Here is a 13,061-nt window from a genome sequence, read left to right as displayed (position 1 = left end):
AAGCAGCTTGGGGTAGATGTGTCTGGTGGGTGGTTTTGGGTGTTTTTTTTTTTTTTTTTTTTTTTATACACTTCTGACAAGCACAACATCATCATCATCTACATCATTTGCAATTTCCTCTAGCCAATTAGCCACTGGCGTCACAAGAGGCGCAACGCTCGGCCATTCGCAGAGGGCGTTTTTACAATGAGACATATCCTGATTGCTCCCCCACCCATGAACAGAGAGACAGGGATGAGGGGGCGGGAGAAAGGGAGGGGGCATTAGGGGAATCTCGTGGGACCAACTTTTGACCACTACAACCCCATCCCTTCACCCATTAATGATGACCACGTTCGTAATTACTTGTTACTTTTCCGTTCTGACTGGGCGTTTCCGACAGACCCAATAATTCTGTAATTGTCCCTTGGGGTTCAGAGGTTAGGTGGGGTACGGTACGTAATGTGCCGCCCTTCACAATTCAGTGCTGTGAAAAACACTGATCTATGAATAGATTTTTTATTAACGAGGGAAACGCTAAATTAATAGACATGCATTCACTGGATGATGTTGAAACTGGTCGAAAGTGAGCAGCACTTCTCAAATTAAGTCATTTATTTGTGTATATTTAGATCACATCATGTTTGACCCACGGTGCAGAATAGTACATGCTACTTTGTGACCACTTTCGACAGGGGGCCGTATCATAAGTCCGACGCCTCATAGGTCTGACGCCCCATAAGTCCGAAATTTCGGACTTGTGAGGCGTAGGACTTAGGCCTTTAAGGCAAAACATATATTTATTCCACCTCATAGGTCTGACACCTCATAAGTCCGACACCTAATAAGTCCGATGCCTCGTAAGTCCGACAACGGAAAAACGAGGCGTTTAATTTGTCGGACTTACGAGGCATCGGAGCTATGAGGTGTTGGACCTATGAGGCATCGGACTTATGAGGCGTCGGACTTATGAGACGTCGGACTTATGGGCCTTTATTTGGTTAGGGGATGCGATTTTGTCGGACTTATGAGGCGTCGGACCTATGAGGCGTCCTTATGAGCGGACCCCTTCGACAGTTCCAATGGGAGGTACCCAGTACACACTACATGTGTGGCTGCTTCACATATCCATGGTGTGAATGCACGACTTCTTAATCTACACAAACCTATTGTGTCTTTGCGTACGCGTAAGCATCAGGTGCCATCGGCAAAGTATTCAAGAGTCTCTCCCAGTGGTCCATCTCCCCAACTCTCCCTTTGTAACCACATGAGCCCTTACTTGTGCACATAAAATTGTTTCACTCTACTCTCGAGGACAATGCTTTGTGTTTCCCTTTGTCCCTGTAAAACTCTCCCATTGATAAGCACACAAAATTACTACAGGGTACTGTTTCCAACAAAAGACCCAACTCCTGAGGACTGAATGGATCTGTTGTTCTCCCTTTGTGTGTCGCTCCCTTTGTTTGTTGGTCCTCTGGAGGGGGGGGGGTGGGTATGTAGAACACGTACACCAAGTCCATTACTAAAAATGTCATCGACTTTCACAAGATCCATATTGGTCATCCTATTGGCGTGAATCTAAAAAAACAAGTGCACAGGAACCTGGCCAGCCAAGGGCCAGAAGGCAGTGCTTCGTGGTCACAATCCAGTGGTAAAGATGTCAACACTAGCTACACTAACAGGAAGTTGTAGGTTTGTGAAGTTGAGCTTGCCAACAACCCACCTACGTGGACACACTCCGTACATAGTCCAAATACCCCGAAAAGAGAATTTCATAATTTAAACTGTAATTTAATTTAAAGGCTACATGTAAATGAAGGAATTGACTGGAGAGGGGTTTGAACCCCTGACCTCCGGAATACCACATGGTACTTTATCACAAGGGCAGAGGGGAGCGGAAGGGCTCTCACAAGTGAAGGCAAGACAAGATGGCGGACAACAGCCGTGCTGCTTAGAGATAATTTTTTTCGCAGGCCAATACGCACAATGAACCATTTGCCGTATGGCCGTATTCGGAAATAGAAGTACTGAGTCGTACTTTTACTTGGAAAACAAGTACTCGTACTTGTACTCGTACTCTGAAACTTGTACAAATACTTGTACTTGGAGACCTGAGCTTGTACTCGAAAGTACAAGTACGGTACTCGTACTTGTACTCGTACTCGGTAACCTAAGTACTCGGCATTACTCAGTACTCGGAAAAAGCACTTGACTTCAACACTGAGAAAAATCCCTTAGCATGTGTCTCAAATCAACCAATAGTTAATGTTTTTTTATTCAAATTGGTACGAGTAATATTGTTGCTATTGTTCATAATCGCCGTCATTTTCATGCATTAAAAGCCCTTAATCCTGCGAGACTCCATGGCACGGGTCACCAAAGTTCACCTAATCCCTGCGCAGCCATGATCAACGCTGGATTAGGATTAATCTGGTCTTAATCCAGCCCGTTCTCGGCAGGCACAATTCCCCCTTGTCCTTGCCTGCAGGCCTGAGCTAACAGGTGCCAATTGATGGTGTTAGAACCAATTACCGAGGAGCATTAAGGATACATCCAATTATTTGTTACAGCAGGTTGCGGTGTTCTTGCTGGGAATGCTGGAGAACAGAGGAATGAGAATAAGGCCAGACTATGGGGCAAAACTGTAATTTCTTGACATTCTATAATTTAGCCAATTGATGCTCATCAAGCCACAATTTTTTATGAGACTGCATCTACATTTAGGCGGCAGCAGAAGTGACGGGGGTACAAGGGGGCATTTGTAAGACTTGTGCAAAGACAGCTCAGATGTGAAGGGGGACCGGCGCAAGGGGCATTCCCCCCCCCCCCCCGTTTCTTTGCCCATCCACTTTTGGATCTCTTAGCTGCTGCAGAAAAGTGCTCCTTGCCTCCGCCCCACCCACAACCTTAAGCTCATTAATGCACATTTTCAGAAAAGTTCTGCTGCCAATAACAATGGACTTGTGAGTTCAGCAAAATTTACGTTTAATGTCTTACCTGACAATTTTCATGAACTTTATTAGCTTTAGATTAGCTTATTAGACTCCAAAATTCATTTATTTTGTCAACCTGCTTGTAAACTGAGCACTTCATATGAAATGTACACTTATAGCAGAAGAAATATCTTAATTTAAACTTTTTTTGCGTTCTCATTAAGAATAGGCTAATTATGTCCTTTCTATCAGGATTCAATTCCCAATACTAACTTTAAGAGGTTAAACCCACAAACATGAACTCTAGTGTCCCAGTAGAATGCCTTTCTTTGATGTGGTCATGATGTGGTCAACACCCAGTGTCTGGTGTTATGCTCTGGTAGGATATAAATCCATCACGCTGGTGGAGTATAAAAAATCCACAAACAGTGCACGGCTACTGTAAATCACTCTCCCTGGTGTAATTTCACTGCTGATTATTGAAAATTGTCTTGGAAGTGTGGAGAGATGTGGAGGGTGTTACTGTGTGGTCTGGGAGGGCGGTAAAATGGAAAGAAAATGAGAACTTGCCGAACAAATTACATCATTTTAAAGAGATTTGTGGAAAGTCTGTTGTGTAAAAGGTAGATTTTTCTTCTCCTCTCAAAAGCCGAGTACGTGTATGCACATGATTTGTCTACAGTGAGTCAATGTGCGAGTGTGACACATTTTTAACTAAAGGTGTATATTTGTTGCATCTCCTGTCAGTATGTTAAAGAGAAAATGCACACCTGATAAAAAATGCAATTCAAGTTTCTGGTTTAAAGTTTCTGCGTAAGGGGTGACCCCGTTGATGGGAAGATAATGGCATCTTCGGTCTAATTGCAACTATCGCTCATCAGATCTCCACAATTACAGAGGACAACATTACAAATCACATAGGCCTACATACATTTTGTAAATGGTCTGTGATGTAGAAAAGGCGCCATAGTTTTTCATTTTTCATCAACTAAAAAGGCGAAATCGATATAAGGCAGAACAGATCTAGAGTATTTGAGACTTTTACAACCAACTATGGTAGCTGTCCTCCCCCCCCCCCAAAAAAAAAAACACCCCAAAAACAAAAACAAACAAAACACTTACACAGACAACTACAAATTTGTATTAAACCACAATAATTCTACACAATTTTTACTTGCTGCCAGATTCTTGAGTGATAACAGAAATTATTTAGGCCACTGTTTTCAATAAAATCAGCCTGTAAGGTCTCACGTGGGATTAGAGGGACCACCAGGTAGTGTGGATAATCAAATTGGAACTAATCTGATGCCATTTCACTAGCACCTGAAAGAGAAGTGCAACAGTCCAAAACGGACACTGACCTTAAGATCAAGAACACTGTAACTTCCGAGCAACGGTAAGAAAGGGAGACTTGGGGGAGACCACTGTGAGAGACATTCGAACACATTGTCGATGAAGCCTGCATGCTCACGTAAAGACACTATGGATTTGTGTTCATTCAGAATCATGCGTACCGCTGGGCAAGTAACTTGATTACTCGAGAACTCGCGAGTAGTTTATGATACTCAGCTGTTCTACCCATGGTTTTTCATGGTTTTTTTAATCTACTCGAGTACCCCAGATTACTATGGATTTGTGTTCATTCAGAATCATGCATATCGCTGGGCAAGTAACTTGAGTACTCGAGTACTCGTGAGTAGTTTATGATACTCATTGTTCTACCCATGGTTTTACATGGTTTTTCATCTACTCAAGTACTCCGGATTACTATGGATTTGTGTTCATTCATAATCATGCGTATCGCTGGGCAAGTAACTTGATTACTAGAGTACTCGCGAGTAGTTTATGATACTCATTGTTCTACCCATTGTTTTTCATGGTTTTTCATCTACTCGAGTACCCCGGATTACTATGGATTTGTGTTCATTCAGAATCATGGGTACCGCTGGGCAAGTAACTTGATTACTCGAGTACTCGTGAGTAGTTTATGATACTCATTGTTCTACCCATCGTTTTTCATGGTTTTTCATCTACTCAAGTACTCCTCCTGTGTGGGCAGTAAGTTAGGGTTTAGGGTTCATGACTCAATACGGTACATTGCCCATGGTTTTTCATCTGCTCGAGTACTCCTCCTGCGTGGGCAGTAAGTTAAGGTTTAGGGTTCATGACTCAATACAGTAGGCCTACATTGTTCTACCCATGGTTTTTCATCTGCTCGAGTACACCTCCTGCATGGGCAGCAAGTTAGGGTTTAGGGTTGACTCAATATGGTACATTGTTCTACCCATGGTTTTTCATCTACTCTGTACAGTACTCCTCCTGCGTGGGCAGTAAGTTAGGGTTCAGGGTTCATGACTCAATACAGTACATTGTTCTACCCATGGTTTTTCATCTACTCGAGTACTCCTCCTGCGTGGGCAGTAAGTTAGGGTTCAGGGTTCATGACTCAATACGGTACATCCCCTACAAACAGGAAATCACTCCCTCCCCCTCTCACTCCCTAGAATTCCATTCATCCAAAAAAAAAAAAGTAAAGTAAATGACCCAAAACGTTGTACAATATATCTCAGTGCTGAAGAATGTGGCGTGACTTGTGGGTTACATGTACTTCATGTCATACTAACACATTTTTCTGCAACATTTGGTTAATTACTCGCGAGTACCAGCCTACTCGCAAGTAATTTCTTTTCAAGTACTCGAGTACAAAAATCCACTACCATTCCATTCAAGTATCATTAAGAACAACTTCAAACAATTCTTTCGTATGTTGGGTGGATCATACCGGTAGTTTGCTGTTCATTTACATGTAACCACTCAAGTACGACTGCATTAATACTAAGGAACAACCCTAGATTCCCGATCTGTAACAGGGACAGGAAAAAAGTGGACCCCAAATTGATAGAATGTCCCATATTTTCTGTGACGGTTTGGCTTATTTTCCGCCAAGCTGCCACATCAAATACATTTAGGTCACCAGCCCAGAAGTCATTTTACATCTTTAGCCAGATGTATTAACGCAGAGCTTATTCCAGAGGTACTGACCAGTGTTGTGCCCTGAGGGTAGTGTGCGTGCGGGTCTGCGCGGCGACAGGGCACCATCGAGAATAATGGGCATAGGAAGTGATCAACTGTGGTCCGACAGTGCCAGTTCGGAATTATCAGGCCACGGCACCCCCCCCCCCTCCAACAACCCACAAAAAAACAATGGTTGCAAAAATCAGAGCATGGTTACATATGAGGTTAATAGGGAGTGGTTTGGGCAGTGTCATTGTGGGGGGGGGGGCATGGATACCGGGTGGTGTTTAGGATGGTTATCTGGGTATAATGCTAGGTTCACACATTCCCGATTTTTTGCCAATTGCCACGAATAGCAATTCTTGAGTAAATCGGGAATGGTTCTTGGCTGCCTCGGGATGATTGTGAAAGATCGTGAAAGATTGGGAAGCGCCTCGACAAGTTTGAACATGTTCAAAATTGTTGGGGTGGTTCAAGAACAAATTTCAATTCTTGGTTTATTCTGGTTGTATTCACAACTAATTCGGGAATGTGTGAAGCTACCGTAGCATTACTTCCTTTACAATCTGAAAAAAATGAACCCGACTTTGAGTTAGGCAACTTGCAAGTGAGGCAGGGTTCATATCAAACATGGGCTCAAGTGATTTTATTCAGGACACACAAAGAGACAAAAAGCACCTGTAGGTTTTCTCTTTTAAAAACAGTCAAAAGTCTCGATAATTAATGCAGACTTGGTGTTCCTGTATGTGATCATGTCCAACGGTAACCTTTACTCAATTAGTGTCTGACAGTCTAAAAAAAAAGACAGAACACACATCACTCATGTGAGCTTAGTGCAAAACAAAGGCAGTGTAGCCACCTGTCCATTATATGGATCATACTACGGCTCCCTTGGGGACCTACGAGGGGCGTAGCCCAATTAACCACTGATTAGTGAACCTGTATTTGTCTGTATGAAAAAAAATGTTATCAGGAATAATAGACAACCTCATCTGGCATAGCTCATTTGATACATGAAGATTAAGAGAAGAAACAAAATAATTAGGTCCCCGCCAAAAAACATCCTGGAGAATTTGTGTCATGTGACCGATGTGCGGCTTAACAAGGACATTGAGATTACTTTAGTATGAGGTTTTGTGGCATGCCAGTACCGGTACCTTTGGCCTTCGAGTCATTGAACCTTTTTTTTTGTGGCAGATGGAAATTATGTACGGGTGGGACTGTGATGAGTGAAAGTATTCGGAGTTCTTCATTGGGAGGAGACTGGTTTTATTGAGATTTGATTGTCACTTGTCAGTGTGCGGCGGTTTGTTAAGTGAGCAGGATAGGGGGTTAAATTGCTTTAAGCGTAACCGTGTGTGGCAGACCCTTGCTTGAGAACAGCCATGATGACAAATTTAACCGTGATGAGCCGTAACTTGAAAGATTATTTCTTGATTTGAACGAAACAAAACATAATCAATAAGATTTGAAACTTTGCATGGTGGTAGTGTATACTAGTGATGTTTGTGGCAACACCATGTGGAATAATCTCTTTTGAGAAGAATTGTGGTTCTGAAAAGAACCGTGAAATGCAGTATGCTCTACTGATTGGAACGTCAAGTTTCACCATATAACATAATCAGTCGTAATGAGTCCCTTGCACGGTTATGAATGGTTTGAAATAGAGACTGAATTGGCAAGGCTTAGATTCCTTAGATTCTTAAGCCCCCAGTACCAACTCAACAGTGAAAATCACCAAATATCAGTTGGCTTATGGTCAAGAATATTCTCCCATATATATTTCGGGTACAATCTTAGACAATTTCAGGGATTATTAATGAAACACTATAAAACCCAAATCCACTTGATGCCATTTTTTCTCAACCCCTAGAGGAGTGTCTTCAGGAATTGGTTTTTGAGCCGAAATGATGACATACATGTACCAGTAGTGTTTTTAAGGAAAACCGATTGGCACTTTCATTTGCATGAATTCATACAAAGCCTGAAACTTCAAAGGTCGTTTTCTCAGTATTTTACTTTTCGACTTGTCGATAAGCTAGTGCAAACGTTAAACATCGAAATCCATAACTTGCAAACTGAATGTCCGATTGAAGTACAACAAACAGTATTGCAAGGAGACTTTTATTCTCTTTCCTAATACGGTACCTGCAAAACCCTCATTTCCACCTCTGCCCAGATTATAGTGTTTCATTAATAATCCCTGAAATTGTCTAAGATTGTACCCGAAATATATATGGGAGAAAATTCTTGACCATAAGCCAACTGATATTTGGTGATTTCCACTGTTGAGTTGGTACTGGGGGCTTAAGAATCTAAGGAATCTAAGCCTTGCCAATTCAGTCTCTATTTCAAACCATTCATAACCATTCATAACCGTGAAAAGTCGTTACAAATTAGATTTGTAACGACTTTTCTTTAATTTACTTCAAAGACTCTTAGCAGATCCTTTGTAATGATTTTCGCTTTCACTGATAAATTCAAACACTTAGCAGCTTCTTTGTTATGACTTTCTTTTTCACTGATAACTTCCAGCAAAAAATCTTAGCCAGTTTTCGTAACAATTTTCATTTTCAATAACTTAAAGCAAAAACTCTGTCAACTTCTTCGTAATGACTTTCCGTATTCAATTATAACTTCAAGCAAATACTCTGTCAACTTCTATCTAATGACTTTCTTTTCACTGATAACTTCAAGCAAAGACTTTTAGCAGTCATTTTGCCAGAACGCCTCACATTTGACATGTAGTACAAATGACAGGTTGTATCTGAATGATACTAAGTAACACACCCGTCTAAATGGGAAGTGGGTACAGCCGCTCCCAGAGGCCCATGTGTTATTGCCAGCTGTATAGCCAATTAAATCCGACGTAGCCACATTCCCTAAAATGATTTTTCCCTTCATCGTTGAGACTGAGAGGGGGCTATCTTGGGCCAAATTAATTAATCCTGGCACTTTGAAAATTGGCAGCCAGATCAATTAGATTGAGTCTGGGCAGTATATACTGCTTCTTAAAAACAATCCTAGGCTCTGTTACATGTAAACTGAAATGAAGATTTATTTCACTGGACCTGCATCTTTTCTTCCAAATTGTGAGCCTCAGTTTGTTTAAGGATATAATTGATTCGTCACTGCAAGTGATTGATGAAGGGGAAAAGGCACGCTTGTAAATCACGATTTCTTGACATAGTGGAGCTGCTTAGGTCTATTTTTGGCCCAAATCGTGTACTTTGTGGTAAAAGCATGAAATTTGACAGGTGGGGTCCCAATGGGCTAGAATTCATTTTAAGATCGGGACCCATCCTGGGTCTTGCCCATTTTGGGGGCGGAGCTTGATTTTTTTTAAAAGGGGGTGCAAACAATACAAACTCATGAAAACTGTATTTAACATCCATTTTCCTTGTTTTTCTATGGTTTGAAATAAACTTAAACATAATATATAACATTCTAGCTTTCGAACACCAGCTAATTTCCACCCATTTTGTAGGCGTGGCCTAAATGTACAAAAGAGGCGGTATATATTAGCAGTTTGGTTCTAATATAGAAAACATTATTCGGTTTGGTAGTAAAATCCTGAAAATTGGCAGGTCTAGTTAAAATGGGCTGAAAATAATTTTAAGAGGTGAACACATCTTGGATCTTGCACAATTTTGGGGGGCGGAGCTTGATTTTTCAAAAAGGGGAGTGCAAAAAAAAAAAAACTCAGAAAAACTGTATTTAACATCCATTTTCCTTTGTTCTTCATGCTTGAAATAAACTTAGACACGAGAAATAACTTTATGAGAAATAACACGTTAAAATTGTGCAGCAGCAGGATTCCAGTCGAACCAGTGAGTTTGGTGGTTTGAGACATCATCTTACATTGAAAGACATCATCTTACATTGCCGACGCGCATGGCTATGGCGACGCGCGCGCATACCAGAAACCAGAGCCTTTTTTGGCCTAATAATCGTTTTCTTCGTTTTGTATGAATAAAAAGGAGTAAATGCTTCAGATTTCAAATATGCACTTGTCATTTACAAGGCTGGGTTAGGGCAACCTTGAAATTATAAAGCAAAATAATTCTGCGCAAAAACTACTGCATTTATTAAAGTTCTAAAGTACAAATGATACCATATGTTTGTATGAATAAAGCATGGCATGTGCTTTTTCTACCACTTTCGAAGCATTTACTCGCATCAGTATGAATGAAAATTTTAAAAGCAAACACTTTTACTAAAAACCATTTGCTCTTGAGTAAATGGCCTGCAAAATGTAAAGCTTTACATGTTTATAAGTTTGCAGAAAATAAAACTATCATAACCGAAATGGAAAGCGGCACCGGGGAGGGTCACGTGCTGGAGGACAGATACAAAAAAAGCGCATCAAACTCGACGAACGCAATGCCGTTTACGTGCACAATGCGCTGTGCATCGGCACCCATGGTCTACATGTGGATTGGGTTTTCAGTCCCTACCTGATTCCGTGGGTTTTCCCCAGACTATTCTTCTGGGGTTTTCCTCCCACCTCTAAAACTGTAATTTCTTCTCATTGTCTTCTCTCTACATTTTTTTTCCGGGGTTTGCGAGCTACAGTGCCTGGGGCATGCACTTTTGAGGATCCTTGGTTTCATTACCAGAAAAAAATTATTTATCGTTTACTTCGTTTCGTATGAATATAAAGGAGTAAATGCTTCAGATTTCAAATATGCACTTGTCATTTACAAGGCTGGGTTGGGGCAACCTTGAAATTATAAAGTAAAATACTTCTGCGCAAAAATTACTGCATTTATTAAAGTTCATAAAGTACAAATGATACCATGTTCGTATGAATAAAACATGGCATTTGCTTTTGCTACCATTTTGAAGCATTTACTAGCATCTGTATGAAAGAAAATTAAGCAAACACTTTTGCTAAAAACCGTTTGCTAAATTCTGAAAATAATTACTTTTACCTTTAAGCTTTTGCTACACTATAAGCGTTTACTTCGTTTCTTATGAATAAAAAGGAGTAAATGCTACAAATTTTAAATATTTACTTGTCATATTTCAAGGTTGGGTTGGGGCTACCTTGAAAATATAAAAGCACATAATTATGCGCAAAAATTACTGCATTTATCAAGGTTAATCGCGAAAAAGTACAAATAATACCATACGGTAGTACCCGGTACTACCGTATGGTATTATTTGTACTTTTTCGCGATTAACATTAACGTAGTTCGTATGAATAAAAACTGGGCATTTGCATTACTCCCATCTGTACGTTTCGTATGAATATAAAGGAGTAAATGCTTCAGATTTCAAATATGCACTTGTCATTCACAAGGCTGGGTTGGGGCAACCTTGAAATTATAAAGCAAATAATTCTGCTGCGCAAAAGCTACAGCATTTATTATATGTTAATCGCGAAAAATTAATATTAACAAAGTTCATAAGGTACAAATGATACCATGTTCGTATGAATAAAACATGGCATTTGCTTTTACTGGTACTTCCAATTTTGAAGCATTTACTCGCATCTGTATGAATGAAAATTAAGCAAACACGTTCGTGTAGGTTTTATATGAATTAATCCCTAAACCCTATGATCTCAGAATAAATTCAAGATTTCTATTGTTTTAGCCACTGTGACCTTGACCCTTGACCTTTCGACCCCCAATGCAATAGGCCTATGACCAAGAACGATCCACAAACCAAATTTGAAGTTCACATGTAAAGTATTTCTCAAGTTATCGCGCTGACAAAATTTCTTTTGTTTTAGCCACTGTGACCTTGACCCTTGACCTTTTGGCCCCAAATGCAAAAGGCTTCTTAGGATTGCCAAGGACAATCTACAAACCAAATTTGAAGTTCATATGTAAAGTATATCTCAAGTTATCACGCTGACAAAATTTCTGTTGTTTTAGCCACTGTGACTTTGACCTTTCGGCCCCAAATGCAATAGGCTTCTTAGGATTACCAAGAAAAATACACAAACCAAATTTGAAGTTCATATGTAAAGTATTTCTCAAGTTATCGCGCTGACAAAATTTCTTTAGTTTTAGCCACTGTGACCTTGACCCTTGACCTTTTGGCCCCAAATGCGAAAGGCTTCTTAGGATTGCCAAGGACAATCCACAAACCAAATTTGAAGTTCATATGTAAAGTATTTCTCAAGTTATCGCGCTGACAAAATTTCTATTGTTTCAGCCACTGTGACATCGACCCTTGACCTATCGGTCCAAATGCAATAGGCTTCTTAGGATTACCAAGAACAATACACGAACCAAATTTGAAGTTCATATGTTAAAGTATTTCTCAAGTTATCCCGCTGACAAGATTTGTCCGGACACACACACACACCCAGGTTTACGTTACATACCTTGTGTGGACATTCCTTTGTTTTCGTGTAGTTAAGAAAACTCGGTACAAAAAATAACTTTACTTAAACTGTGAAAACTCTTTCAACCCAATTTTTTTTCTATGATTCCCTATAGTGTTTCTCTTCATTCTGCTACGGATTAACCTAACCCAAAAATGCCTCTAAAGCTGTTTTCCAGAAAGGGCAAAAGTTATGCGGACACGGCTTAGTCCACATAACGTTAACACAAACTGCATTATGTGGACATCTCTTGTTCACAAGTCCACATAGGGAATGTAAGACAAACTCACACACCCACCCACCCACGAAGAACAAGGCGGAAACAGTATGCCCCTTCGGCTTCGCCGCGGCATAAAACGCCTGAAAGGGCACCCCCTAGCACGTCCAAGAAAGTTAGACTATTTTTAATTTAAAAACCATGCATTACCCTTAGATATTATATAGAAAAACATAATGACTTCGTGAGGTTTTAGGATCGTGACGTCAGCAAACTGGACATTGCTAACGCATTATTTAAGAAGTTACATAATTTCTCGAAAAAAACAACATTATTCCTTCCTTTTCAGTCAGTAAACACATTACTCCCCCAAGTCCCAACATCCATCTAATATAAATCCAACAGTACACACTGCAAGGAATGGACACAGGCGCGGTTTCTACCGGGGGGGGGGGGGGGGGGCTAGGGGGGCTGTAGCCCCCCAAAATTTTGTCTAGCCCCCCAAAATAAATTCCGTAAAAAAAAAAATGGCATTAGCATAAAGAAGGATTGTGATGTATATGCGAACGGTCTCCCC

General features: G+C 40.5%; 1 protein-coding gene across 1 annotated transcript in view; it reads right to left on the bottom strand.

Moving 5' to 3' along the window:
• The window catches only part of LOC119745909 (DNA damage-regulated autophagy modulator protein 1-like), a gene marked incomplete in the record, with an annotated part of 56,742 nt that overhangs the window by 25,454 nt on the left and 18,227 nt on the right, over window positions 1-13,061 (bottom strand).

Source organism: Patiria miniata, unplaced genomic scaffold (assembly GCF_015706575.1).
Source record: "Patiria miniata isolate m_02_andy unplaced genomic scaffold, ASM1570657v1 HiC_scaffold_1, whole genome shotgun sequence".
Lineage (NCBI taxonomy): Eukaryota > Metazoa > Echinodermata > Asteroidea > Valvatida > Asterinidae > Patiria > Patiria miniata.
This window is presented reverse-complemented; position numbering and strand designations above follow the sequence as displayed.